Here is a 9,635-nt window from a genome sequence, read left to right as displayed (position 1 = left end):
ACATCAACAGCTCTTAACTTTAATCTTCTTTGAAATCCTCTTTGAGAACTTGAGGGGGAATTACCGTTATCTGAGACTTAACAAACTTGTCAGGTTCTCTGTAGGGTGTTGCGAGTGAAAGCATGTCTTGCAGCTAAGACATCAACAGCTCTTAACTTTAATCTTCTTTGAAATCCTCTTTGAGAACTTGAGAGGGAATTACCGTTATCTGAGACTTAACAAACTTGTCAGGTTCTCTGTAGGGTGTTGCGAGTGAAAGCATGTCTTGCAGCTAAGACATCAACAGCTCTTAACTTTAATCTTCTTTGAAATCCTCTTTGAGAACTTGAGGGGGAATTACCGTTATCTGAGACTTAACAAACTTGTCAGGTTCTCTGTAGGGTGTTGCGAGTGAAAGCATGTCTTGCAGCTAAGACATCAACAGCTCTTAACTTTAATCTTCTTTGAAATCCTCTTTGAGAACTTGAGGGGGAATTACCGTTATCTGAGACTTAACAAACTTGTCAGGTTCTCTGTAGGGTCTTGTGAGTGAAAGCATGTCTTGCAGCTAAGACATCAACAGCTCTTAACTTTAATCTTCTTTGAAATCCTCTTTGAGAACTTGAGGGGGAATTACCGTTATCTGAGACTTAACAAACTTGTCAGGTTCTCTGTAGGGTGTTGCGAGTGAAAGCATGTCTTGCAGCTAAGACATCAACAGCTCTTAACTTTAATCTTCTTTGAAATCCTCTTTGAGAACTTGAAGGGGGGAATTACCGTTATCTGAGACTTAACAAACTTGTCAGGTTCTCTGTAGAGTCTTGCTAGTGAAAGCATGTCTTGCAGCTAAGACATCAACAGCTCTTAACTTTAATCTTCTTTGAAATCCTCTTTGAGAACTTGAGGGGGAATTACCGTTATCTGAGACTTAACAAACTTGTCAGGTTCTCTGTAGGGTGTTGTGAGTGAAAGCATGTCTTGCAGCTAAGACATCAACAGCTCTTAACTTTAATCTTCTTTGAAATCCTCTTTGAGAACTTGAGGGGGAATTACCGTTATCTGAGACTTAACAAACTTGTCAGGTTCTCTGTAGGGTCTTGCTAGTGAAAGCATGTCTTGCAGCTAAGACATCAACAGCTCTTAACTTTAATCTTCTTTGAAATCCTCTTTGAGAACTTGAGGGGGAATTACCGTTATCTGAGACTTAACAAACTTGTCAGGTTCTCTGTAGGGTGTTGCGAGTGAAAGCATGTCTTGCAGCTAAGACATCAACAGCTCTTAACTTTAATCTTCTTTGAAATCCTCTTTGAGAACTTGAGAGGGAATTACCGTTATCTGAGACTTAACAAACTTGTCAGGTTCTCTGTAGAGTCTTGCGAGTGAAAAGCATGTCTTGCAGCTAAGACATCAACAGCTCTTAACTTTAATCTTCTTTGAAATCCTCTTTGAGAACTTGAGGGGGAATTACCGTTATCTGAGACTTAACAAACTTGTCAGGTTCTCTGTAGGGTCTTGTGAGTGAAAGCATGTCTTGCAGCTAAGACATCAACAGCTCTTAACTTTAATCTTCTTTGAAATCCTCTTTGAGAACTTGAGAGGGAATTACCGTTATCTGAGACTTAACAAACTTGTCAGGTTCTCTGTAGGGTGTTGCGAGTGAAAGCATGTCTTGCAGCTAAGACATCAACAGCTCTTAACTTTAATCTTCTTTGAAATCCTCTTTGAGAACTTGAGAGGGAATTACCGTTATCTGAGACTTAACAAACTTGTCAGGTTCTCTGTAGGGTGTTGCGAGTGAAAGCATGTCTTGCAGCTAAGACATCAACAGCTCTTAACTTTAATCTTCTTTGAAATCCTCTTTGAGAACTTGAGAGGGAATTACCGTTATCTGAGACTTAACAAAACTCTATTTTCTGATTAAACTGCCTCACCCTTTTGCCTCGTTCTTAAATGTTTTCTGCCAGCTTATATGGAATTTTAATAAAACATTGTTTAAAACTCTAATTGGGGTGGTACATACATTATTGTTCTCACAAAAAATGACTTAGCTGCTTTTTTACTGTAACACCTGGTCTCTAGAATTTTACAATTAATTTTCACGTCTATATCCTCTTTTTGGAGCTTTTCTTATCTTCAGTATGTGTAAAGGTGTGTCTTTCTCTTTTTAAATGGATTTCAATATACCATCTCTTGTTAGAGATTTTGAGATTAAGCACAAAAATTTAAATAACTAAGTTTCAACTAATATTTATTTCTCTAAACAATTGTTTTGATTTCCTTTTGAGTTCATGATATTATCTGCTTCTTTCTCCTTTGCTTATATTTACGATTTATGTTTAATAATTGTCAATGAATGGTAGTGAAGTAAAAGTTATTTTTAATTTCACCAATGCATAAGTCTATCCTTCTCATACAATAAAATACGTTCTGGCTAAATTCTTAACAAAGCCATAGCGCGTATCAATATAGATACTTTAACTACCAAAATATACATGGAATACATGACGGAATACAAATGACGAATACATCCGGGACTCGAACCCGGATCTTGCCGGGTGAATGTGCTACCAAAAAATGAAAAAAATGATGTTACACCACAGAGCCCTTGCTTTTTACGATTCAATTATTTTGTATTTGGCCGTTTCTTTCACATATTTGTTTAAATAACCATACTAACATATGATCGGAAGACCAAATACCTGTCAAATGACTTATATTTTCTCATTAAATGTGTATAAGTGGCAATAGCCTAATTTAATTTCAATAAATTTATATATTATATATATATATTTATATATTATATTATATATATATATATATATATATATATATATATATATATATATATATATACTATCAATGTGGATACTTTAATATAGAATAGATACTTTAACTACCAATATAGATACTTTCCTCATAAAATTCTATCATCTAGCAAGCGTTCTATATTTCATCTTTCTTCAACTGGAAAGATCATCCAAATAATTAGCAGACCCAAGCAAAATGAAAGCCAAACCGACAATCAGTAAATCATTTACAAAAAGCTAATCCACTATCACTCTATAGTTTTAATGTACAGCAGAAGTAAGGTGGTGTTTTTAATCTGAAGATTTTAAAAAGTTACTCCTTATATTAATATTAAACTGTACGCGCGAAACGCGAGGGAAATGTTGCAAGACGTTTGTGGGTGAAACAAGAAAGACCGAGTTGTTCCAAGTTAGACAAGAGTTGTTTCTTATTTAATAAAGCATCTGAGTCTTAATTGAGCCGCCTAAAGCCTCCAGTTGTCTGTTACTGCTAAACATAGATTACTGTTCCGACGTGTGGACTGTTAATGCAATTCAAGACGTTTCTTCTATTAATATTAACTCATTAACAGAGTAAACATTTACCGAATAGAAGAGGAAGTACTAAACAAAAAATTATATCAGCTAGCGTTTTCCTTAATATTGTTTATTTTTGTTATTTAAACAGCATAGTTCATTGCATATAATCAATCTTGCACTATGCAAAATATATAAATAACAGTTAAGTAAGAAAAATAACAACAAGCAGTAACATAGCCTACTAATTACGAATAACTTGACTTCAGATTTCAGGAGTCAAGTCGGCAAAGTATCAGATCTCAGATGCTGCACCTAAGAGGAAGGTGAACTGGAGCTATAACCCAACATTGGCATTTAAATTTTGATTGCACCAATGATCAGTGTAAACCATCTAGTGCAATGGAAATACTATTTAAACGCTGTTAGAAAAAACTACCTTATTGAACAAAGCTGTGAATGTTTGCAGATAAGGTAAAAAATCTGGTTAGTAACAATTTCATACACAATGTCAAGTGTGCTATAGTTAATGAGAAAAAAATGGATAATACACTCTTTCCCCTATACCAGAAGCATATACATACATATTTCTTGAACCATCAAAAAATCAAAATCACTTCAGTACCAGAAATGAATATACGAGTTCGATTCTAAAACGACATATGTGATCATTTCCTCGGCAAGTGCAACGGCATAATTCAATTGTGGGAACGTAAATAAATTAGGCCGGGAGTACATTTAAACGACCGGAACAGACTCATATTGACCACAGTAACATTTTATTTGTACGATATACTTTTGTCATTGGGACCGAAAGACAAACTCTATAACACTTGAAATGTCTTAGACCGGAGACAGGTTACAAGTGTCGGTAGTAGACGCTTGTTGACACAATGAGGTCTTGAAAACCAACATATGTATATATTGTATACATCAAGTAAATAAATTAGACCGGGAGTACATTTAAACGGCCGGAACACTCTTTTTAACCACAGTAACTTTTAAGTAGTTCGCAAGTTATATATTTTCTTCATCAAAACAAAGAAGCAAACTATAACTATGTCACCTGAAAAATCTTAGATCGAAAGTAAATTCAAATAGCCGAAAGACGTTTTTATGATCGAAGTTGGTTTTTGTTAGTACATATTTCCTTGACCGGGGCACAAGGGAAACTCTACAATGGTACTGAGAATATCTTGGGCAGAAAATGAATTTAAACAGACGGAATTTGATTCTTTATAACCAAATTACATTATCGAAACTTATCTAAATAAAGAAGTGTCCTGAATAATTTATCAACGCCTAGCAAAAACCATCAAAGATAGAGGCATGACATTGAATGAATGAATGAATTTTCTCTACTACGTCAGGACTGGTGTGAAAATTTAGATAACAAATTCATTGTAGCAAAGACATTTTATTTATTAAATAACCTGCCGCCAAACAGTAATCTTCCATGTAAACATTATAATATTACAACACAATCGTATATTCAATTAATTTAAGTACCATTTTAAATGCACTGATACTTATAGGCTTTAATTGAATTATAATTATTGTCAAGTATTTAGCTGTATGTTTAATACATTTTCTTTAAAAAACACAATAACTTATTATCTACTATAACGCGGGACCTATCATTTGTAATATCCTACTATTACTATTATACACTTTAAATAAATGGTTAAACTTAATTTGTATTCTGATTATAGTTAGAAATAACAAATAACTCAGTATGATATAAATGTGAAATTTAATGATGATAAATTAAATTGACATACAAGTTTGAATTTTGAAACAAGATGGAGGATACAATAATGGTAAATTTTTAAATACAATTCTTAATTTTTAGGGCAGGGTGGTCGTGCTGGCTTAACGAAATAGAAATATTGGGTATTTTATTTTATAAAAGATATTGTAATTTTGAAAAATAATTGTTTAAATTTTAATTATATTAAAATTGAATTATTAGCCAAATCGAATGTTCCTGGGTTTTATGTTCTTCCAATGAATCACTAGTAAACTTAAAAGGAATTTTCTCACCCAATGTCTGTCTTCTGCTTCTTTGTACTTCAGTGATAATAAGAATTTAATAAAGTAAACCTTTCAAATACTGCTGAATAAATGTAACCAGTTTCTTTATAATAATAATCTTGCTTCACTTCTTCCAGATCCCTCTCTCCTCTTCACCTTTCAAATATCTGCTCTCCTCACTCTTCAACAATCATCCCTGCACACTGTAATCACTGACTTTAGTTCACTTTATAACTTTTGAGTTTTATATGTAATAAGGTGAATTTTGATTAATTTTGATATATTTAATTGTGTATTTATTATTGTTTGTATTAAAATTTGAGACAATTTATAAATAATTATTCCTTAATTATTATTACTAATAAATTTCTAAATTAAATTAGGCCTAAGTATTGAAATGGATGTGAGATGGGTGTATGAAATGAGTCATTACAATATCCCCTCAGAAAATCATGTGAAATAAATGAACATGGTTTCGATACAATGACGAATGAATAGCAAATGATACATATAGATGTGTGATACTTAAAGAGAAGGATGAACCACATTAAATGAGTGAATTAATTGATGATCTTACATACTATTTTAATAAATTTAATTAACAAACAAACAATAGGGAAAAAAGAGAACAAAATTAACATTAGGGTTTAGGTAGTATTTAAGCTAAGCCAACGAACAAAGTTACAAGTTTTCTTAGTATACAATAAACAAACAATAGAGAAACATTAGATCAATGGCAAATATTAACTCAATGTCAAAGGGACATAGTTTTATTTTTGGAAATACACATTTAATGAATTGTGTACCGAATAGCGGTATACTTTCCACTAACAAATTATTATCCCTCCTGATAGGAAAATGTTTATATAGTATTGATTAAAAGTGTCTATGTCACTGGGTGTATAGTTGCACTGTTTATTTGGGAAATAGTATTAATTTCAACACAGGCCCCAACGCGTCAACTTCAGTATCTTCTGTAGCGTTGTTGACCGAGTTTTTATATGGCTTCAAAGAGGATATATGATAAGGTCCATATACATGCTCTTGGGATAAATCAGAAATTTGGGTAGGTCGATTTCCCGAGGATTTCTTGAATTATGAATGGTCCTTCGTACACTTCAAATAATTTTGATGTTTCACCAGCTATAGCTTTAGAAAGGTGATGGGACTTTACCAATACTTGGTCATTAATTTGGAGAGAAACTGGTTTTCTCTTTTCATTTATTCTTATCAGATCTCTTCTTTCTACTTTCTTCAAGTTTACGCCTTGCAATCAGTAGTTTGTGTTCGATTGGTACTTCTTCAGCTAGAGGTTTGATACATATTTTTCCCAAAATCTGATATTTCTTGTTCCAAACTGTAGTTCGTTTGGTGTGAATCCAGTTGATTCATGGTAAATTTCATTAAGACATTCATTTATAACAGGTACATATTTCACCCATCTCTTATGATTCTGTGAACAATATGTTCTGAGACAGCGCTTTATTTTCTCTAATTGGCCGTTCTGCCAAATTAAAACTGGGGTGATACACTGGACTGTATATTAATTGTATGCTGTGGGATTCAAATTTCCTGATCCATTCGTTACTTTAAATTGGGTTCCGTTATCTGATTGAATTCGTTTAGGAAAAACCGTAATTAGGAAAGTGATGGTGAAATAATTTATGTAATATACTTCTGGTTGTTGCTCTTTGCAGTGGATAAAGTTTAACGAATTTGGTAAATATGTCAATAACAATTAACATGTATTTTGTATTTCCTACACTAGTCGGTAAGGGACCTATGATGTCAACTGCTAACTGGTCATTCTTCTCTCTGCATTTAAACTCCTTTGGCTTGACTGTTGAGTGGATGGTTGTTGATTTTGCAGCGCTGACATTTATCACATGATGATAACAGTTGCCCTGATTGTTCGATGCATATTCTTGAAAATAAAATTTTCACGCAGTAACAGGAAACATTTTTTTGCACCACAGTGTAGATAATAGAGATGGCATTCTAGTATTAGTGGTTTAATTACTGATTCTGGGATGACTATAAGCCATTTGCCCTTACATTTTTGTAGTAAAGTGTTGTCATATAAACGATAATTAGTATATAATTGTTGAAATTCATTTGTTTCCATAGGTGACTGTAAAGATTTCTATAAGTGGTTGTAGTTTAGGGTCTTGATGTTGAAGCTGAGGTAAGTTTCGGAGTTGATCTTGTAGATGTTGGTCGGGAATTCTCTCGATGTAATGAATAGATAACTCAGTGAGGTTGTTTGCATCGCTTGACATGTGTTGTGGGGATATACGACTGAGAGTGTCAGCAGTAATGTTGTCCGTCCCTTTGCAATGGATTATTTTAAAGTCGTACTCTTGTATAGCCAATATCCATCTTGCTAATCTATTGTTTAGCAAACGGCAGGTTTTCAAAAAGGTTAAGGCGTGGTTATCTGTAATTACTGTTAACTTAACGCCATAACAATGTATCGACACTTCTGTAGGCAGTGGATTATAGCCAATAATTCCTTTTCGGTTGTGGTGAAACGCTGTTCTGCTGGTTGTAATGTGCGTGATATGAACATAATTGCAGCTTTTTCGTTATTGTCTTTTATTTGATATAGATGTCCGCCAATTGCAAATTCAGACGCATCGGTCTGTAAGTAGAATTCTTTAGATGGATCGGGGGGTGTGTTAGAGTGTTAGTTTTTATGAACAGCTGTTTAATTTTGTTGAATGTTGTATCATCATCTCTAGTCCAATGAAATTTAACCTTCTTTGACGTTAGCCGTAATAGTGGCTGGACTGTTTCAGAGAATTTATGAATAAATTTATTGTAATAATTTATACATCCGAGAATGCTTTTAATTGTGTACGACTTCTGGGAGTTGGGAAGTTTAGAATTGGATCAATCTTACTGTTATCCAAACAAGACCTTCAATTTGTTAGAGTAAAACCTAGGAATGGTACTGAATCTTTACAGAATTGAGATTTTCAAAGTTTATTGTCATGTTGGCTTCAGCTAGCTTTTTGAATATGTATTCTAGGTGTTGTAGATGTGTATTGAAATCGGGGGAAATGATACATATGTCATCAACGTAAATTGCTGTGAAAGCTTCTATCTCATCATCAAAACACGTTATCAAGAGCTCTTACTAGTGCAGCTTGGGAAGTAGAAATTCCAAATGGTGTGACTTTGTACTGGTAGGTCTTGCCTCTAAATTGGAATGCGGTGTATTGACGCGAAGTTTTAGTAAGTGGGATTTGCCAATATGAAGCCGTTAAGTCTACACTGCTTATGAATTTCGCGTTTCTACATTTACTCAGAATTTACGCTAACACTGCGGTTACATTCGAAATCTGGTTTAATTATTGCGTTTACTTTGGCGGGCATCTAAACACAATCGAATTTCTCCAGACTTTTTAATTACTGGGATGATAGCATTTACGTAGGTACTTTTGCTTCTCTCGATTATGTTAAGGTTCTCCATGCGTTGAATCTCAGCTTGTACAGCGTCTTGGTACGCTTGAGGTACTGGATAGGTTAATGATTTAAAATTTTTAGGATTTTCTATATTTAATTCGTGTTCATATTTAGTGCAACATCCGGGTTTGTCTGAGAAAACGTCCCTATATCGGTATAGTAGATTGATCAAACATTGTTTTTGTTCTTCATTTATGTAGTTATTAGGGATTAGAGTTTTCATTATATCTTCCACCGACATATTATCTTTGGATGATATATTGTGTTGTGTATCAATGTAATCATTATTCTCATTATTAATCTTGTTATCTTCCCATTGTTTATCATAGTGCCATTACTCATTAAATGTTGACATTGAGTCATTAAAATCTTCATAAGCATAACGCCTTGTTGAGTGGTGATTTCACGTAAGTGCTCTTCATTTATTGCCATTACAAACTTCATTACAACATGTGTATTGTTTATTTTCATATTTATTGTATTATTATTAAAGTTTAGCTCTGCTTTCCATAATACTAGCATATCCATTCCTAAAATCACTGGTTTGACAAGATGCGGTACTATAAGGAATTGTATGTGAGTAGTCTCGTCAGCTACTTGTCACAGGTACATATATTACTCTGTTGATTCGTTTTGAAATGTTTCCAATAGCAGTTTTAATGGTAGTATTGGCTAGAGGCAGTTCTTCAAATGGCTTTAATGATTGTTGGTTATCCATAAACCAAGACTCTGACAAACAAGTAATAGATGATCCGGAATCAATTAAGGCATTAGTTTCTACATTATTAATTTTGATGTAATTTCTGGACATCTTATTTGTATAGGATTAGT

This window comes from Homalodisca vitripennis, chromosome 8 (assembly GCF_021130785.1).
Source record: "Homalodisca vitripennis isolate AUS2020 chromosome 8, UT_GWSS_2.1, whole genome shotgun sequence".
Taxonomy (NCBI): Eukaryota; Metazoa; Arthropoda; class Insecta; order Hemiptera; family Cicadellidae; genus Homalodisca; species Homalodisca vitripennis.
This window is presented reverse-complemented; position numbering follows the sequence as displayed.